Source organism: Hyperolius riggenbachi, chromosome 5 (assembly GCF_040937935.1).
Source record: "Hyperolius riggenbachi isolate aHypRig1 chromosome 5, aHypRig1.pri, whole genome shotgun sequence".
In the NCBI taxonomy this organism is placed as follows: Eukaryota; Metazoa; Chordata; class Amphibia; order Anura; family Hyperoliidae; genus Hyperolius; species Hyperolius riggenbachi.
In genome coordinates this window covers 422,634,191-422,654,574 of record NC_090650.1, presented here as the reverse complement: position 1 = coordinate 422,654,574, position 20,384 = coordinate 422,634,191, and the positions used below count along the sequence as shown (strand labels likewise).

Here is a 20,384-nt window from a genome sequence, read left to right as displayed (position 1 = left end):
ATACTTATCCAATTGATCCGTGATTGAAGCGTAATTAGGGAGATCTCTTCTGACATTTATTCAGACGTTTAAGCAAGCGAACCAGGAAAAGAGTCATTCTTCAGTCTAATTAAGTCCTCGCGAGTCCAGGCTGCGTCTCACATCGGCGGCTTTCTGAAAATATCCCCCCAGATAATTTATTACACCATCCTTTTTTTTGGTAATTGGCTGAAGGTAGGACAGGCAGTGACAGGTCCTCCTAATAATTCTGACTGGCCAACAAGTTCCATTTTCCCCTCTCTCTTCCACCGGGGGAAAATGATGCTAGCCTATTTTTAGCCGCGTATTATTTTGTGTTGCCGCAACATGTTAGCTGTATCTGCTGCTGTTAAAGTATCAGGATAGTTTTAACACCTGAGTTCATGCACACTTTTTATATGCATTTAATTGTACAGTATATTACTTTAAAGCAAAGCTAAAGGCAAAAATGAACTTAAAGAGAAACTCCAACCTAGAATTGAACTTTATCCGAATCAGTAGCTGATACCCCCTTTTACATGAGAAATATAATGCTTTTCACAAACAGACCATCAGGGGGCGCTGTATGACTGATTTTGTGCTGAAACCCCTCCCACAAGAAGCTCTGAGGACCGCGGTACTCTGGGCAAACTGCCACAATGTAACAATGTTTACAGACAGGAATTAGCTGTTTACAGCTGTCTCTAACAGCCAAAACAACTAGGAGCAGCTACATAACCTGCCCACAGTAAAAATGTCACCATGTAATAAATGTCAGAATGTAAATCGGGGAGAGGAAAGATTTTACAATGAGCAAACACTGACTAAATCATTTATACATAATTATTGTAAAAAATGAAGCACTTTTTTACTACATTATTTTTACTGGAGTTCCTCTTTAAGAGATATTGAATTTTATGTGTAGTACAGCTAATAAATAGAACATTAGTAGCAAAGAAAATAGTCTCATATTGTTTTCCAGTACAAGAAGAGTTAAAAAACTTAATTTGTTATGCATAGGCGTTTCTTTGAGCTGTTCGACCCATTTGGGTTGTATACAGTCCTGTTTTCTGAAGCACTTAAACAGCCAAGAAACAGTGAGAAGCAGCTTAAGATAATGTTTTACTGCAGGAAAGATCAAAGGGTCATTATTTCTACTTTGCTTCATGCTTAACCTCTTGAGGACTGTGGGCTTACACCCCTCTAGTGACCAGGCTATTTTATTGTATTTAGACCATTGCAGCTTTTAGGCCTCGCTGCAGGGCTGTACAACTCAGCACACAAGTGATCCCTCCCCCCCCCCCCCCCATTTTCCGCCCACCAACAGAGCTTTCTGTTGGTGCACTGTTATCGCTCCAAGGATGTTTGTTTATTTATTTTTATAAAAAAAAAAATTTAAAATAAATATTGCTATTAATGTTATATTTTTGTATAGTTCCCTCCCCCTGCCAGCCAATCAATGCGATCGTCTCTCATGGATATCAGCCTATGGGAGCCGGTCGCTCTCATGTCTCCCAGGGGGACAGCCGTGTCACACGGCTGTCCACAGTACAGTGCTGCTGTAGATCGCAGCGCTGTGCAATGTAAATAGACGTCGGTTTCGCCCTCTAACAGTCTGCTATCGGCGTTTGCCGCTGGGAGATTGATGACAGAGCGGAGCTCCGTCATTCAAGCAGAGATGCGCACAATCTCCTGCAAATCCCCGCCCCAGGACTTGACGCCAATTGGCATTAGGTGGTCCTGGGGCTGATGCCACGATCACGCCCATCGGCGTGACGCAGTCGTAAGGCAATTAAAAGACAGATTGTGGCTTTAGCACTGAAACTGTGACAGTATTAAGCAATGTTATTAAAAAAACCTAGATATCTGAAAATAAAAATATGAGCCTCTTTTCTTTGCTAATGTTCTATTCATTAACCATCCTACACGTACAATTCATTAAATCATAAGGTTTTTTTTCGCTACAGGTTTGCTTTATTTTCACCTCCCCCAGCAGGAGTACCTACTCCCTGTATTTACACAAATATAAACAATTACAAACACTTGGTTCTGGTTCTATTTTTAGAACACACTAACTCTGTATCTCCATCTTGTGGCCAAAAAGTAAAACCACATCCAAATACCCTATTATACACCTTCCCAAAGAAAAATGAAATACATTTTATTATTATTAAAACCCTTCGAGGTGAAATGGTTCAATTAACCTATTTTGGTTCCTGGACGTAGAAACTACGTCCAGGAACCATGCGCGCTACCGCGCGCTCCCGCGGGCCGATCGCGCGCGTGCACGCGCACTCCCGGCCGCGGATTCGGTAGCCACGGAATCAATGTATCGGGCTATGGTGCCCGATCACTGATTCCTCTCCCCCGCTGAAAAAGCGACAGCTTCTCTCGGAAGCTGTGCTTTTTCTGGCCATTGCCTCCCCTCTGCGTCACTCTAAGCGTGTGTTACACTTAGAGTGACGACATGTAAACAAACTCATGGCCGCCATCTTGTGGCTAAAAAGTAAAACTACAACTAAAAGTAAAAAAAAATTTAAACCACACACAATTACATTATAAAACTATAGTTTACATCCCACCCTCCCAAAAATACCCAAATAAAATGTTTAATATAAAAAAAACAAACATTACAATAAAAAAAAATGTAAATATTTACGTAAGGGTCTAAACTTTTTAAATATCAATGTAAAGATTAAATATTTCTATATTTTTTTTTATTTTAAACTTGTAAATAGTGATAGATGCAAAATGGAAAAAATGCACCTTTATTTCCAAATAAAATATTGTCGCCATACATTGTGATAGGGACATAATTTTAACGGTGTAATAACCGGGACATATGGGCAAATACAATACGTGAGTTTTAATTATGGAGGCATGTATTATTTTAAAACTATAATGGCTGAAAACTGAGAAATAATGATTTTTTCCGTTTTTTCTTATTCTTCCTGTTAAAATGCATTTACAGTAAAGTGGCTCTTAGCAAAATGTACCCCCCAAAGAAAGCCTAATTGGCTGCGGAAAAAACAAGATATAGATCAGTTCATTGTGATAAGTAGTGATAAAGTTATAGGCGAATGAATGGGAGGTGAACATTGCTCGGATGCATAAAGTGAAAACGACTGAGGGCTGGTGCACACCAAAACCCGCTAGCAGATCCGCAAAATGCTAGCAGATTTTTAAATGCTTTTTTTTTATTTTTATGAGGCGTTTTGCTAGCGTTTTGCGGATTGCTGCTGCGGTTTTCAGTATAGTAGATTTCATATATTGTTACAGTAAAGCTGTTACTGAACAGCTTCTGTAACAAACGCCTGCAAAACCGCTCTGAAGTGCCGTTTTTCAGAGCGGTTTGCGTTTTTCCTATACTTAACATTGAGGCAGAAACGCACCCGCAATCCAAAAAATGCCTCACCCAGGCATTTTTCGTTTCTGCAAAACGCCTGCCGCTCTGGTGTGCACCACCCCATTGAGATACATTGACCAAGCAGATCCGCAGCCGCAAGCGGATCTGAAAACGCCCAAAAAGCCGCTCGGTGTGCACCAGCCCTGAGAGCTTAAGTGGTTAATTATGAAGTTTTGTAAAAAACAAAACAAAACAAAAAACCCTTGTAATTGTTTAGACATTTACATCCTCAGCAACGTGTTATCGTCTCTAAAGGAGTACATACATTCCTCAGTTTGCAGCATCGATATCAAGCCGGTTCAAACACAATGATTGCATATGGCAGAGATCGATGCAGCAACATAGCCACTCGGTCAATCGTTTGTACTGATTTCCAGCCGAATTGGTTAAAACGATCAATCCTGTATGCTGGGAAAATCTCTCTTGAAAGGGCTTGGTCAGGTGCGCCGCTATAGGGGTGTTCAATTTTCAGACAAAGGATGGACTCGATGAACCCCCAGTCTGCCCATGTAATGTACTGTCCCGCCGGGCCCGTGGTGAATTTGAGAGGTGCCAATCTATCAACCCCATGCCTTCTCTTCTCTTCATTGCTGCCGTGGGTGCTTGCACCGCATGACCCCTTCTCGTATATTGGCATCACAGACATGAAATGGGGTACCAGTGCCCCTTGTGATGGAGAAAGGATGCTAGAGGTCTCATGCCAGCGGATAGGTGAGCAGCTTCCACACTCACCATGACAGTGGGGAGGGCCAGCAGCCGGAAGCGGTAGCACTAGGTGGAATTTCTGGGGAAATCGGTGTGCAGTGTGTGGGCAGATGAAAGACCCCTCTCTGATCAGATTCAATCAAAGAGAGATCTAGCTGAAGGTTGATCTGGTGGCTATTGTCTAATGTATGGCCATCTTTACTCCTCTGATTCTTCCCCATGGTCAGTATGAACCACTCCCGAATAGGCAAATGAGGAAGTAGAGTAAAAGCCACGCCTCCCTACAGACTGAGGTCATGCTAAGGAGATCAGGATCTATGAATTGGTACTGTTGATGTTTTGCTTTTTAACCACTTCAGCCTTCAGTCGTTTTCACTTTATGCATCCGAGCAATGTTCACCTCCCATTCATTAGCCTATAACTTTATTACTTATCATAATGAACTGATCTATATCTTGTTTTTTCTGCCACCAATTAGGCTTTCTTTGGGTGGTACATTTTGCTAAGAGCCACTTTACTGTAAATGCATTTTAACAGGAAGAATAAGAGAAAAATGGAAAAAAATCATTATTTCTCAGTTTTCAGCCATTATAGTTTTAAAATAATACATGCCTCCATAATTAAAACTCACGTATTGTATTTGCCCATATGTCCCGGTTATTACACCGTTAAAATTATGTCCCTATAACAATGTATGCCGACAATATTTTATTTGGAAATAAAGGTGCATTTTTTCAGTTTTGCATCTATCACTATTTACAAGTTTAAAATAAAAAAAGTATAGAAATATTTCATCTTTACATTGATATTTAAAAAGTTTAGACCCTTAGGTAAATATTTACATGTTTTTTTTTATTATTGTAATGTGTTTTTTTTATATTAAACATTTTATTTGGGTATTTTTTGGGAGGGTGGGATGTAAACAGAACTTTTATAATGTAAATGTGTGTTAAGGTTTTTTTTTGTTTTTTTTTACTTTTAGTTGTAGTTTTACTTTTTGGCCACAAGATGGCAGCCATGAGTTTGTTTACATGACGTCACTCTAAGCGTAATATACGCTTAGAGGGACGCATGGGGGACGCAACAGCCAGAAAAAGCTGTCGCTTTTTCTGCGGGGCAGAGGAATCAGTGATCGGGCACCATAGCCCGATTCACTGATTCGTGGGCTAACGATCCGCGTCCGGAAGCGTGCGGACGCGCACATGGCCTCCTGGGCGTAGCTAGTACGTCCAGGAGGCCAAAGTAGTTAATTTTGCAAACACTGCAACTTTTTTTTTTCTTACAAACATTTTTTATGAGTGGTTTACCACATGGTTCCTGCTCATGTAAACCCGCGTACGAGAGGAATCGGCACAGGAGACTTGGGCGCAGGATACAGCCGGTATGGCTTATCCTGTTCCTGCACAAATTCCCATTGATTTTCAATACTATTCCCCCTCCAGGCCACCATGGATGGTGGAGAATGAAATAATTTGGCTTCCAGCAATTGCTGGAGGCCGAATTATAGTGTTTTTTAAGTAACTTCAGCGCCGTCTTCTGACAGAGCTGAAGTTACTCTACTGCACCCAAGTCTCCTGCGCTGGAATGGCAGTGTTCGTGTAAACCCATCTCTTTTGAAATAATGAATTGTATGTGAAGTGTATCGAAGGTAGAGATGGACAGCACTTCCTGTATAAGATTTCAATGATGTGCCACGGTCAAAAGGCCAGGCAGCACTCCTGCGCGCGGCGGCTTGAGCTGCGGTTTCCGCCTCCCTTCTTGGCACAGCACTTCCGGGTTTCCTACGTCAGCTCACATTTGAATATTAACTTCTAGGTTCCCCATCAGGTCCGCTCAGAGTATCGGACAGGGGATTGGTCGCCATAGGCGCATTCTTATGTGATTGGTTCGTACTCCATGTGCTTTCACTATTTAAACATGTACAAGTTTTGATTTTATTTAGACACGGACATTCACTTGAGAAAGGAGGATACCCCTCCGAAACGTTGTGCCTTTTGTCCATGTGTCTTTTTAACTAATAAAGAGCATTATATTTACTGATGGTGCCGGTCTTCACACTACTGCACTGACTTTGAGCCAGGAGTGCTGCCTGGCCTTTTGACCGTGGCACATCATTGAAATCTTATACAGGAAGTGCTGTCCATCTCTACCTTCGATAGTCTACACAGCATAGGACTTGCACCCTGTTTTCACCATGGAGATTGCTGAATTGGATAAACTCATGTTCTCTTATACACCTGAGGACACCGCCAGAATTATGTCTCAAGTCACACAGGAAGTGGCGTTCTTGAATACAATTGATGATAAAGCTATTCGTAAACAACTGGAAAAGATCTCCAAGTTTAAGGTGTCATTGGAACTACATGCCACTACTTTGGCAGAATACAGGAGAGTGGGGCGTATTCCCAGAGGCATGCGCTCTAATGTGAGCCCCCTGATGTTTCCAACAGATACTGCCTTCTGCCAGACTTGGGCACTCATCTGGAACAAGGCATCATTTGATGCGATGCTGCTTACCATTGACCGTATCATGGTGGAAATTCCTAAATTGGAAAAACAGATTAGTGATCTCAAACAAAGATTATTTGATACCATGGAAACTGATGAATATGCCAAACTGGCAGTGGATTTGAGCAATATTATAGATACACACAGGAAGCATATTCAAGCCATCAAAAGAGATAAGTTCCAGAGAGATGCTGCCGACTATTCCACTGGATACATTTATCCCTGGCAGAGACCATTGAATAGAAAGAGACGTGAGGTGCGTCCTAAGCCATATGACGTACCCCACCGGGAGCCACAAGGTGATTCTACTGATTTTTTGCCCCCCACCTCCCAGTCGTCCTCAGACCACCATTCCAGCGCAGAAGAAGGCGCAGGGGCGGCAGGAGGCGGCACTATAAAAGATCGACTGAGACAACGGTCCAAACAAACGAAGGTGATGAAATTGAGAGGCCATCAATAGACACCATAGTGGTCAACATTTCCTCAATAGTTTTGACCCCTGCTCAACAATCCTTGCTGGAGAAGGGACTTTCTTTTGCCCCCACCAATTGGCCTCAGCTTGTGGACTTAGATATTGAGCTACAGAGATTTTTTAGGAGTATCAGACTTAAATATTTTTTCAGCAGACCTCGGGAACATTTTTTCCATCTGAGAGCTGATGACACCACGGGATGTTTACTACTCAAGGACACTCCATTACGGAATAAAAGTCATTTTAATCCTCCCTCTTGCCAAGTTATTGATAACTTTACATCCAAAGTTAAACAACAGATTGAACAGGTCGTCACTAGGCCAGCTGCCATGTCGAGACATCAGATACGTCATAATCTGACAACTGAAGAACGTCATGCTATTCAAGAACTAATGGACAACAAGTCTATTACTATTAAGCAGGCAGATAAGGGGGGAGCTGTCGTTATAATGGATACGACCTATTACAAACAGGAGATCAACCGACTTCTTTCCGATAATTCCACATACTGTCTACTTACAGGGGATCCAACTAAAATGTTCCAGCAAAAGATATTAGATCTTTTGTCGTCAGCACGTGCCAATAAGATCATTGATGATAAATTGTTCGAGTTTCTTATTCAAAAGGATCCAGTGGTCCCTGTGTTTTACATTGTACCCAAAATTCATAAGAACCGCGAATCACCACCAGGGCGCCCCATTGTAGCTTGTACTGAATCTATTTTTTCACCCATCTCTAAATATCTTGACTGTATCTTGAGACCATTTGTCATAGCGGGTAAATCATATCTAAGGGATGCCTCCATGTTCATGGAGACACTGGACAGATTGCCACCCATCCCAGAGGGGGCCTTTTTGGTAACGTTGGATGTGGAAAGCCTCTACACCTCCATCCCTCACGATGGGGGTGTAGAGGCAGTGGAACACATACTGACTTGTGCATCTGACTTTGATGGGAAACAGATACGGTTCTTGTGTGATCTGCTGAAAGTTTTGCTAACCTATAATTATTTTTTAGTTGAGGACCAATATTTTTTACAGGTACGGGGAACAGCTATGGGCTCGAATGTGGCCCCATCCTACGCTAACATCTTTATGAACCTCTATGAGGAATCTTTTGTATACACTAATGAATTATTTACTACTTTTGCCCATTGTTGGCATCGCTATATCGATGATGTTTTTTGCGTGTGGGTGGGGCCACATTCGAGCCTTATTCAATTTGTCGAACAGTTGCAGGCACAATGTCCTGTCATTCGACTCACCATAAATTACGATAAGGATGAGGTGAGCTTCCTGGACACGACTGTACGGTTGTCCAATGGTGGGTTAAGCACAGACTTATATAAAAAACCCACAGACACCAATTCTGTGTTGTGTTTTGAGAGCTTTCACCCTCCTAGTACTATTCTTTCCATCCCAGGTAGTCAATTTCAACGTGTTAGCCGTATTGTTGAGGACCCGGTATTAAGAGAGCAGAGATTGGATGAAATGGAACAGAGATTTTTACAGCGACATTACCCCCAGCAAGTTTTGAGCAGGGCCAGACAGAGGTCTTGTTGCCCTGGAAGTGATGACACTAATCGTAAACGTAGACACAACAAAAGGATCCCTTTTGTTTCACAGTTTAATATCCATAGTGGTGAAATAGCTAATGCCATTTGCCAGAATTGGCATATCTTGAAAGATGGTCTCCCTGATATTTTTGAATTTCAAGTCCCTCCCCTTATGTCTTATAAACGGGCACCCACACTTAGGGATAGGTTGGTACGGGCCGACTTAGGTTCGAGCCGTCCCGTCCAGCCTCCCTCTAATCGCCCTAACGGCACTTACCCTTGTCTTAGTTGTATTAACTGTAACAGTGTCATCAGAGGACCTGTGATACATCATCCCCATTTAGATACTGCCTTTAAGATACAGGGACAATTTGATTGCAATTCTAAATATGTAATATATGCCCTTAAATGTCGTTGTGGTTTGCTATATGTGGGCCAAACCACTCAACCCATGAAGGTTAGATTTGCGGCCCACAAAAGTACTATACGTAATAGATATAGCGACTTAGCTGTTCTGTCCCATTTTTTACAGGCAGGACACTCAGTGAGCCAATTAAGATTCCAAATATTAGAACAGGTCCCTCCCCTAAGGAGGGGTGGCAATAGGATTAAGAGGTTACTATATAGGGAGGCCGTTTGGATCAAAAGGTTAGATACTCTAGAACCCCGTGGGATGAATAGAGAATATGATATGCAACCCCTTATATAATGCACTGTTTGACATGACCATCATGATTGATTTACCATCTATGGGATTTACCATCGGCTTGTTTATTGTTGAGTGTTGTTCTTTCAATGTGTTTTCATTTTTATTTCTTTCCCTTCCAGTTTGTACTATCTGACGGAGAGCGCTGTGAGGGGGGCGGCTCCGGAGGTTCTCGCTGCTGTGTTATCACCACGTGGGTGGTTTGTTTACATCTCACCCACGTGGTAGTATGACGCTTCTGACCTAAGGGGCGGGTTATTTCGCCGCACCGAGCCGTCACTGTCTCCCATCTGGTCCGCTTCAGCCTGTAGGCGGGTCCGGAGTGATGTCATCTAGACGTGCCGGCTGATTGGTCGGCGTCCTGCGCGCGGCGGCTTGAGCTGCGGTTTCCGCCTCCCTTCTTGGCACAGCGCTTCCAGGTTTCCTACGTCAGCTCACATTTGAATATTAACTTCTAGGTTCCCCATCAGGTCCGCTCAGAGTATCGGACAGGGGATTGGTCGCCATAGGCGCATTCTTATGTGATTGGTTCGTACTCCATGTGCTTTCACTATTTAAACATGTACAAGTTTTGATTTTATTTAGACACGGACATTCACTTGAGAAAGGAGGATACCCCTCCGAAACGTTGTGCCTTTTGTCCATGTGTCTTTTTAACTAATAAAGAGCATTATATTTACTGATGGTGCCGGTCTTCACACTACTGCATTGTATGTGAAGTGTGGATGATAAATAGTACATTAGTAGCATAGAAGAAAATCTCATATTTTTATTTTCAGTTGTATAGCTTTATTTTTAAGATTGCATCGGACTGTCGCTGCTGCTGCTTAGAATCCACACTCTGCTTTGTTTAGCTGAAAACGATACAGAGGTTTTGACCCTCTGAACCTTACTGCTGTAAAACAATATTATTATTTTGATTCTGACAGGATTTATTAATTTATTTTGCAACAAATTATATGGATTTGTATTATTGTAACTGTGATTATTTTTTACACACTATAATGTCTGGTTTATATTATTATTATTATTATTATTATTATTAGTAGTAGTAGTATTAGTAGTAGTAGTAGCAGCAGCAGCAGCAGCAGCAGCAGCAGTAGTAGTATTTCCATACTATATTTTAGTATTTTTATATTGTATTAATTTTATTTTATTTTGTCTTTATACAATTATTATTTTTATTATTCTTTTGTATTTGTGTACAGTAGTGACTTTAAAAAAAGTTTCATTTTTCTATTTGTGTATGTTGGCAACAGCCTGGGGCCTCCTCACAATTGTAGAGTTGTGAAGTGGGGACAGATGAACAATACTGTATGTCCTCTCCTTACAATTATAATAGTGTTGATTGGTTAAATAAAGCATCCCCTCTTGTGAATAGGAAGATTATATCTCACATTAATTAGTTTTGCAGGAACTAATAGCAAATTGATAAGTGATATTTCGGAAATGTTGTTTCATAAATTAAGTCTAGAAAGGATACACAAGTTATTACCATACCATTGTTACAGTTTCTATTTAAAGTGGATCCGAGACAAACTTTTGCTGCCTTCATTTTTTCTGCCCCTTACATATAGTTCATTGGGCATTCTTCTTTCTTTAAAATTTTAGTTATTACCTAATTCCATGTAAATAAATGTATCCACGCCCCCAGCTCCTCCAACGCCTAGGCATTCTGAGTTCCATGCTGCAAGTGCTCATGGGAGCTCAGCCTTGGGAGGAGGAGGCTTTTGCTAAACCATGCAGGGAATTTCAGAGGCAAGAGGGCGTAGAGGGGAGGAGAGGGGAGTGGAGTTTTCACAGGCTGAGGGCTGGAGATGCATATCAGCTTGCCTGTGTAATGATGACAAGCTGAATATGGCTGCTCTCATTTGATCACAGAAATAAATAATCATATACTTTTTAAGCTGTTTGCAGCTAGATTTGCTGTGTAAACCATATAAACTTTTGATAAGATATATAGACAAGTTACTTGCTATAGTTACTTTTTCTTCTCAGATCTGCTTTAAGTCCTTGTCCATGTCCCAAGAGCTAAAGATCATGACTTGAGGAAACTAGGTAACAACTGGTAAAGCTCCTTGATAATAATGGAGGTAAAGTTCAATTCCTTGGAAAGTTTTTTTTTTCTTTTTTCTCCAGTGCTAAATGGTGACACAAAAAAAATGGAAAGTAAAGACTAAAATGATATTGATGACTCCTATGCCCTCAGCAGTAGGGATTGCCCTGCCTAGGAGCCCTCATGGAGAAGCATGTGATCAGTTTGATCAGCTGATAGATTTGTAAGGTTTTGATTTGCTGTGATGATTTCATGATTTAACACATGATCAGGACCAGCAAATCAGAACCTTACAAATCTATCAGCTGATCAAACTGATCACATGAGTTCTGCTAGGCAGGGAGGACCAGAGGAGCAGCTAATTGTAGCATGACCAAAAAATGGGCATGCACTAAATAGTGGGCGCCAGGGCCGCCAACTATGGGAACTGTTGCTACCAATAGCAGGCAGTTGGGGAGTGTTAGTTGCCCGGGGGGAGGGTTATTAGTTGCTGGGGGTAGGGTTAATAGTTGTCCAGGGGAAGGGTTAATAGTTAAGTGGGGGAGGGTTATTAGTTCAAGGGGGAAGGGATATTAGTTGCCTGGGGGGATTATTAGTTGCTTGGGGGGGGGGTTATTAGTTGCAGGGGAAGAGTTATTAGTTGCCTAGGAGGATTATGAGTTGCTGGGGGGTTATTAGTTGCAGGGGGAAGGGTTATTAGTTGCAGGGGGGGGTTATTAGTTGCTGGAGGGAGGGTTGTTAGTTGTCCAGGGGGAGGGTTAATAGTTACTTGGGGTAGGGTTATTAGTTCAAGGGGGGAGCGTTATTAGTTGCCAGGGGAGTTATTAGTTGCTGGGGGAGTTATTAGTTGCTCGGGGGAGGGTTATTAGTTGTGAGGGGAAGGGTTATTAGTTGCCTGTGGGGATTATTAGATGCTGGGGCTGTTATTAGTTGCTCGGGGGAGGGTTATTAGTTGCTTGGGGAGGGTTAATGGTTGCTGGGGGGGTTATTAGTTGCCTGGGAGGGTTATTAGTTGAAGGCGGAAGGGTTATTAGTTGCCTGGGGGGGTTATTAGTTGCTGGGGCGAGTGTTATTATTTGCTGTCGGGGGGTATTAGTTGTCCAGGGGGAGGGTTATTAGTTGCCTGGAGGGGAGGGTTAATAGTTGCAGGGGAAAGAGTTATTAGTTGCCTGGGGGGGGATATTAGTTGCTGGGGGGGGCGGTTATTAGTTACCCGGGGTGGTTATTAGTAGCTGTGGGGGGGGGGGGGGGTAATTAGTTATCCAGGTGGAGGGTTATTAGTTGCCATGGGGGGAGGGTTATTAGTTGCCTGGAGGGGAGGGTATTTGTTCCCCGGGGGGAGAGTGTTATTCGTTCCCCGGGGGTTCTGTGTGAACATAGGGAGAGGTTGGGTCATAGTGAAATATCGGCATATATTGCCAATATTTCGCTATATCAATTAGGTTTTAGAATATCAGTCATTTTACAGATATTCTACTACCGCTACAAAATGCTTCCTTAACCATTTTATTTCAATGACGCCCGCGCACAAATAAGTGCGTGGCATTTTGATATGTATGCGGGGTGGGGCCATCCCTATTCAGCAGTGGCGTACTTGTAGGATAGACGCTAAAGAAACGTAGCACAACAGGGAAACGCCAGTGAGAGTTGCTGTATGAAGAGCGGCACCTGTGATGTCACGAGGAGTCACACAGCGGCTGTTAAGTGATCAATGTCTTGTGAGTTGGTGACATTATTAGCAGGAAGGTACAGATTGTGCCGCTGGACAAAACCACCAGACGCTGTGGATTTGATATTTTGAGCCGGTATTGATTAACCTGCCTCTAGCGGTGAAGCAGCTATTTACAGTGTAATCAACTGCAAGAAGCAAGAAGGGTCACGGCCTTCATGTTACCTCCTCCTCCTGCAGGGTGACATTAACTCACTTACTGCTAAAAATGGACCTGCGAGGGTAAAAAAATGGGATCCGCCCTTGCTAAATATACTGCTAAAGTGGCCAAGTCACAAACACACATTTCTCTTGTGAAAGTCATCTAGCAAGACTTTTACATGTATTAAAGTGGACCTAAACTCTTGCACAAGACAAAAGGAAAACATAGAGAAATGCGCCCTGTATGTATTTAGAGACTTTATTCTGTCATATTCCCCTTCATTTATAACTAACCACCACTGTAATTTGATCTCTCAGCTGTGTCATCTGGCTGACATGGCAGAGCAGCTAATTTGTAAACACAGGATGTTAACCCTATGTCTGCTTTCATGAAAGCAAGAAGAAACTACACTGCAGATTTATTGCAGGATTTGTATCAGCTGTAACAAATATTTATTTTTTCTTTAAAGGTTATTATGCTGCTGCTTATCTTGTAGAGCAGAGAGGAAGTTTTGAGTTCAGGTCCACTTTAGAAGAGCTATGATGACCCTGACTGAATAAGCTTTTAAAGAGAATCCGTGACCAAGAATTGAACTTCATCCCAATCAGTAGCTGATGCCCCCTTTCCCATGAGAAATCTATTCCTTTTCACAAACTTATCATCAGGGGGCGCTGTATGGCCGATATTGTGGTGAAACCCCTCCCACAGTGAGTTTGCTGTTTGTGAATCTGATTGCATTGTGAGAAATAACAGCTGTTTACAGCTGGGTCCAACTGCCAAAAAAGCAAGCAGCATCTCCTTCCACTGACATCACCTGCCAGCAGTAAAAATGTCACCATGTGATAAATTTCAGAGTGTAAATCAGGGAGAGGAAAGATTTTACAACGTGCAAACACTGACAAAATCATTTATACATAATTGTTGTAAAAATGAAGCACTTTTTTATTACATTATTTTCACTGGAGTTCCTCTTTAACAGAGGCGGTAAAAGAGTTATACACCCAAAATTTAGCAGACCACCTGTGCAAGGCCTCAAGATTGTGAAGGGCAGGAGGGAAATCAGGGTTACCAAATATTGAAACCAATTTTGATAAAGTTTAAGAAGGACCTCAGTAATGTGGAATAGCTAGTTGAACGAAATGTATAAACGTATTCATCTGTCAAAGGATCATATTTAAATGTAGCAAATCTGGTAAAAAATCACTATAAGGTTACCAGAAAAGACAGAAGAGACCCATCCCCCAACCCTTAAAGCGGACCCAAACCAAACATTTTTTTTTAATTCAAAATATTTAGTTGCACCACTCTGACACATACAAAGATAAATAAACACTCCTTCAAGCCTATGAGCATTTCAGTGCATGCTTTTCACCCTTCTCTTTTCATAGCTAGGGTTATACTGGGGGCAGCCATTAGCAATTCCTCCATTGCTGGACACCATCTACTCCATCATATTGCCGGATTCTGTCCCGGCAATATGAAAGGAAGGGAGGGGCTCCTCCAATAAATGTAAAATATTTTATATTTGGCATCATGCAGCTGAAAAAGGCTGCTATTTATTATTATAATTTAGAAAATAGATTTTATTCCTGAAATCTTGTATTTTTAATTTGGGTCCACTTTAAGGTTGGAAGAACAAAAACAAAACAACCCGTAATCTTCAGCTTTGAAAAATGTTTTCCACTACAAGGGCTGTGAAAATGCAGAATACCCTTCCATCAGAACTATGTCTAGCATATACTGTAGATAATGTTAAAAAATAGTAGATTTCTAACCATGTAGTTTATAAGATTGTGATGTAGAGTCAGGCAGGCAGAATTATTTCTGATGGGGAACCAGGAATTTTTTCTCTCCCTTCTGAAGCAAATTGGCAGACACTTTTCAGACGGTTCTTTACCGACCACTCAACAAAAAACATCATCTGTTGTAAACTCCCGTAGGACTCAAAGTGCATGACGAGTCCTAGTTCAATAATGAGCGACATGGTGGATTATGTCACAGAGGGAAAAGCTATGTCTCTAAACACCAAACTAAACAGGTGGCCTAGCAAACTGGATTAGCACATCTCCAGGAGATTGAGTCAGGTAAAGAGTTCCAGAAGGAAGGGGCAGCACGACACTCTGGTTCTAAAGGTTTTGAGGTGCGGTCATAACCACCTAACAGAAGGTGCGGGGCAGTTAAAACACATCCTTCAGACATTCAGGTCCTAAAGTGTGTCAGGATTTGAATGATAGTAGGCCAACCCTGAAGAGTATTCTGTATTTTATAGGCCATGTGGAGTGAGCGATACCATGTTAGTGGTGCTAGTTGCCTAATTTTGGCAAGCTGTTGTACAGTCAAAACATTGGCTACTGAAGATGACTGAATGGTAGTATTGGTTAGGTTTGGTATAGGTTAGGTTTAGTAATCAGAGGATCCTGAACATTAACTTGCTTACCAACTCTACTGTTTAGGAACATGCAACTAGAGTGAAAATGTCTTTAGTAACATGTCATTCTCGTTTCTTTTCAAGATTAACGTTTTTTTCACCAAAATGTATTTAACATATGTAAGTTACATTTTTGCAAGCAATGAAAATGAGCTTTGCCAAGATGTGAGCATTGTCCAGCTGCTCTGAAGACATCTGAACTGTTGGTGATGTTCCACAAAGGAATACCTGGATGGCTCATACCCAGGGCTGTTTTCTGAAAAGATTGTGTTCCAACAGTAACTGCCAAGGGCCTTTGTAGAGACTCTGCAGACATGAGGCTGTTGCCTGATCTGGTTAAAAATAGTCATACTGAGAAACTCATCTGTAGACACTCATACAATGGCAAAAAACTTGTTTAGGTTTGGATGAGGACCCAAAGTCATTACATGAAAAATAATAAGATAGCCAAAACAATTTAGGAGGTACTAATGCGGGGCATATGCTCCAAGCAGTAAGAACACAAGTTATGAAAAAATATCAAAAATACTTTATTAATTATCAAGAATGAGGCACATAATAAAAAAAGGATCAAACATTAAAACAGAGACATCCCAATGGCTGTCCCACACCGCTCACTCATACCACACACGCAACACCCATACAGTCCTAACCCCCTGGTAGTAGAAACTCGGTTATAGAAACTCATGCATGAGCTAGTTTCACTTGACTCAGACTGAGTATTTCCAATGAGAGTTCTTGAGTGAAATGTCCGCTCAGTAACGGTAACAGTTGGATATCAGGCCGCCTCCAGCAACCCAGCAAAACGCAACAAACATAGGTATGAAGAGGAATGGATAATCCGAGTAACAGCTATTCCAGCACTTGTGTTAGGCAGGCAGTTCAAAAGGCACAGGTAGAGAACAACAAAAAGCTGCAGGGCTGAGGAGAAGCAAAGCAAGGTCCATCAAAGCATAAGCAGGAACGACAGACACTGCAAGCTGCCAGCATGCGGAGTAAAGCGTGGACATAACATGTATTCCAGAGAAAGGCAATGCATACAGTACCAGATGAATGGTGTCCTGTCAGCCAGGGACGGATCTAGGGGGGGGGCAAGCGGGTCTCTTGCCCCAGGCGCAGTTTGTTGAATTCTTAAAAAGGTGGCAAAATGAATGGCAGTTTAGGCGCCAAAACCTGACCTTTAGGCGCCAAAATCTGACCTCGCCCCAGGCGCAACTTGGTCTAGATCCGTCCCTGCTATCAGCTCCAGTCCATATATGTAGTGGAAGATGCAAAAGGTATCTCCATCCTGCAGCAGGCAATAGACGTATGAAAACGTTTCCCAAGTTGCTTCAATGCCCTGGGCCTCTGGTCACATACCACAAATAGAGAGCGTGCTGGGAAGAACAGAGTCCGGCCTGAGAGTGGGGGTGATTAGGTGGTGTGCGGCGGCACAGCAACCGGTGCAGACAGCCTCAGGACGCTAAGCCACGCTGTCCTGACATGTTTCGCCGGACTTCCGGCTTTCTCAAAGGGGGGCGTAGCACAAGCATGACACACATCCAAACGTCCATCTAAAGTACTCCAGCTCGCCAATCGGCGCCCGCAGCGCCCGCCCCACCCGGCCCAATCCCAGAAGGGGGGAGGGAGAGAGGCAGGAAGCTTCATCCACTCGCGAGCCGGGGGGGCGGGCGCAGCAGCCACCGACAGGCGCGGCCGGGCACACACATCATAAGGTACACAGACGCCCAGACACTCCCCCAGCCACACCAGATACTTCTTCTTATGGGGTTACAGGATGTATAGTCAGAGCTAGATCAGGGCACCTCAAAATATAATATGTGAACCTCTGATTATGTTGAGGACACAAAAATGAAGAGATTCAAGAGAACACAGAGAGTCCAGTATAGTGTAGTATGTATTGGAATTGGAAAAATGAAGGTAAGTACACAATAATACTCACAAACCAGGGTTACCGATTAGGCAACCACTGTAAATGCAGGTGGGGAGATTAACCACTTGCCGACCGCGCACTCATACCGTGCGTCGGCAAAGTGGCAGATGCAGGACCAGCGACGCAGATCTGCGTCGCCGGCTGCAGGCTAATTAATCAGGAAGCAGCCGCTCGCGTGTCAATTCACGGCGGGGGGCTCCGTGAATAGTCTGCGGGCTGCCGATCGCGGCTCGCAGGCTAAATGTAAACACAAGCGGAAATAATCCGCTTTGTTTACATCCGTACAACGCTGCTAACAGTAGCAGCGTTGTACCAGATCAGCGATCCCCGGCCAATCAGTGGCCGGGGATCGCTGTAACATGACAGGCAGGAGCCTGTTAGAGGCTGCACAGGACAGATACGTTCCTGTGCAGCCTCGGATCTCCGGGGAAGGGAGGGAGGAGAGGGAGGGGGGGAATTTCGCCGCGGAGGGGGGCTTTGAGGTGCCCTCCCCCCCCGCAACACCCAGGCAGGCAGAAGCGATCAGACCCCCCCCAGCACATCATCCCCCTAGTGGGGAAAAAAGGGGGGCGATCTGGTCGCTCTGCCTGCACCATGATCTGTGCTGGGGGCTGTAGAGTCCAACCAGCACAGATCAGCTAAAACAGCGCTGGTCCTTAAGGGGGGGTAAAGGGTAGGTCCTCAAGTGGTTAAGACCGGTCCCCACTCAGGATTAAGATGTCGCTCTCTGTAGATCGGAAAAGTTATGGTATATCACTCCTCCACCAGTGGTGGACACAGGTATCGCGTAAAGGTGAACAGAGGCGCCAACAGGATAAATATTTTAAAATTTCAAAAAATGCTAGGGAGGCAGTGGTGGACTTTCCTCCCCCAAGCAGACATGAAACTTTCAGTTTTCAAACAAATTCAATGTATTCACATGCTCCAGAAAACAAAGCAACGCGTTTTGCAGGTATATTCCCGCTTCCTCAGGCAATAACAGAAGGAGTAACAGTGTAACGTCTTGATAACACCAAGCGCCTCTGATTATGTTGAAGTAAACCTGAGGTGCAAAAAAATGTTAAAATGTATTCATACTTGCATAATCTAGAAGGTCTCCAGAGATTGGGTGGCCCCTTGTGATGCCTGGCCTCCCAGCATGCTGTCACTGTAGCCCCCATTCTTGGCTCCAGTGGGAGTTCAAGGGCATATGCTCTGTCCACTCCGTGCACCTTCTCTGTGCTTGCCCCCGCATGACTATGTAGAGCCGCCATCGCTGGGAGCATCCTGGGCATGCACGCTATGGAATATTTATAAACTGTGCATGCTTAAAATATGCCCATCGACAGCGACTCTACACAGCCATAAAGGAACACGATGCATAGGGATGTGGGGGGTGGACAGGGTATGTACTCTGCTCTGTGTGGAGCCATTTGGAGCTGTGAATGTTTCCTACTGCTGCAGCATAGAGGGGAAGCCGAGCACAGGAAAGGTCTGCTTTAAAGGGGTTCTCTGGGAGGGGGGGGGGGTTAAAATAGAAACAGAAACTTAACTGGGGCATCTACAGCCCCCCTGTAGCAGTAATGGCCCACGCCGTTCTCCAAAGATCGGCCATGCGCGTCATTGGAAGCTTACTGCACAGGTGCAGTACAAGAAAACTTCATCCTGCACAGTAAGCTCCCAACAACGGGAACGGGAGCGCGCATTATTCGTCTTGTTAGAGGAATAATTGCTCTGTGCCGGCGGCGGGGAACGGTTGATCAGAGGAGGATGGCGCGGGATATGACCGCTACAGGGGGCAGATAGAAGCCCCAGGTAAGTGGCAAATTTTAGTCCAGTAGCTGTTTCTTAATTTACCAACAACCACTGGGCTTAATTAGATCAGCCTCAAGTCTGTGGAAAGCCCACACTGAAGCTCCTCTGTATTATAGGACAGTTAGCAAAATGAAAGATGGCTTCTGATTGGCTAGTGGCTCTGCGCTCTTTGCCTTATGACATAATCCAGCAATCCCTAGATGCGGTTACTGATGATTGTAATCTGCAAATCATTACACATTTCAAGTACATTTTTGCAATTATGGCCATACGTAATTACGATTTGAACATTCAATTGATTTTGTGTACTCCATTTGTAATTTTGCATAATTTGTGTAATTTTGTGCCAACTTTAACAGTTAATAGCACAGCCTCCATACATGCCTCCAAATTGGCTACATAAGTTAAAGGGACTCCGAGCACCTCTCATGGGCATGCCTTTAAGACTCCGACCAGTACTGCAAAGTACTTAAAGATGCATACCTTTCTATAGCTTGTGCTTTCCTCTTTCATTTGATGCCTGAATCGCCAATTCTACACCAAATAGTTTTCATTTAATTTAAAAATTGCGGCTGCCATCTTGACTATGTTATAACTTCCGGGTCACCCCTGTCTTCTCTGTTAGAGAAGTGCATCACTGAATGAAGCAGGAAGAGGAAGTGACACGCATGGCCATTGCAAGAGGCTCCTCCAGAGGGGTCATAGCTTGACTTTATGGAAGTTGTCTGGCTTAAAGGCATGCCCATAAGAGGTGCTCGGAGTCCCTTTAAGGAGAATAGTGGAAACAAATAAAAAAAATAATTTTTCAAAAAGACCTAGTCGCATTTTAAGAAAATCAATTTTAAAAATGCAAAGAAATAATGTTTTTTTATTCTGTTTTTGGAAGAATACTTTTTTTTATTGATTTTCCATTCAAAAAAGGAGCCAACAACACTACAACAAGAACAATATAA

General features: G+C 43.2%; 1 protein-coding gene across 2 annotated transcripts in view; it reads left to right on the top strand.

Annotated features, from left to right (window-relative positions):
* Positions 1–20,384, top strand: part of KCNQ3 (potassium voltage-gated channel subfamily Q member 3) — a 333,527-nt gene that overhangs the window by 269,202 nt on the left and 43,941 nt on the right. The window lies entirely within an intron of this gene.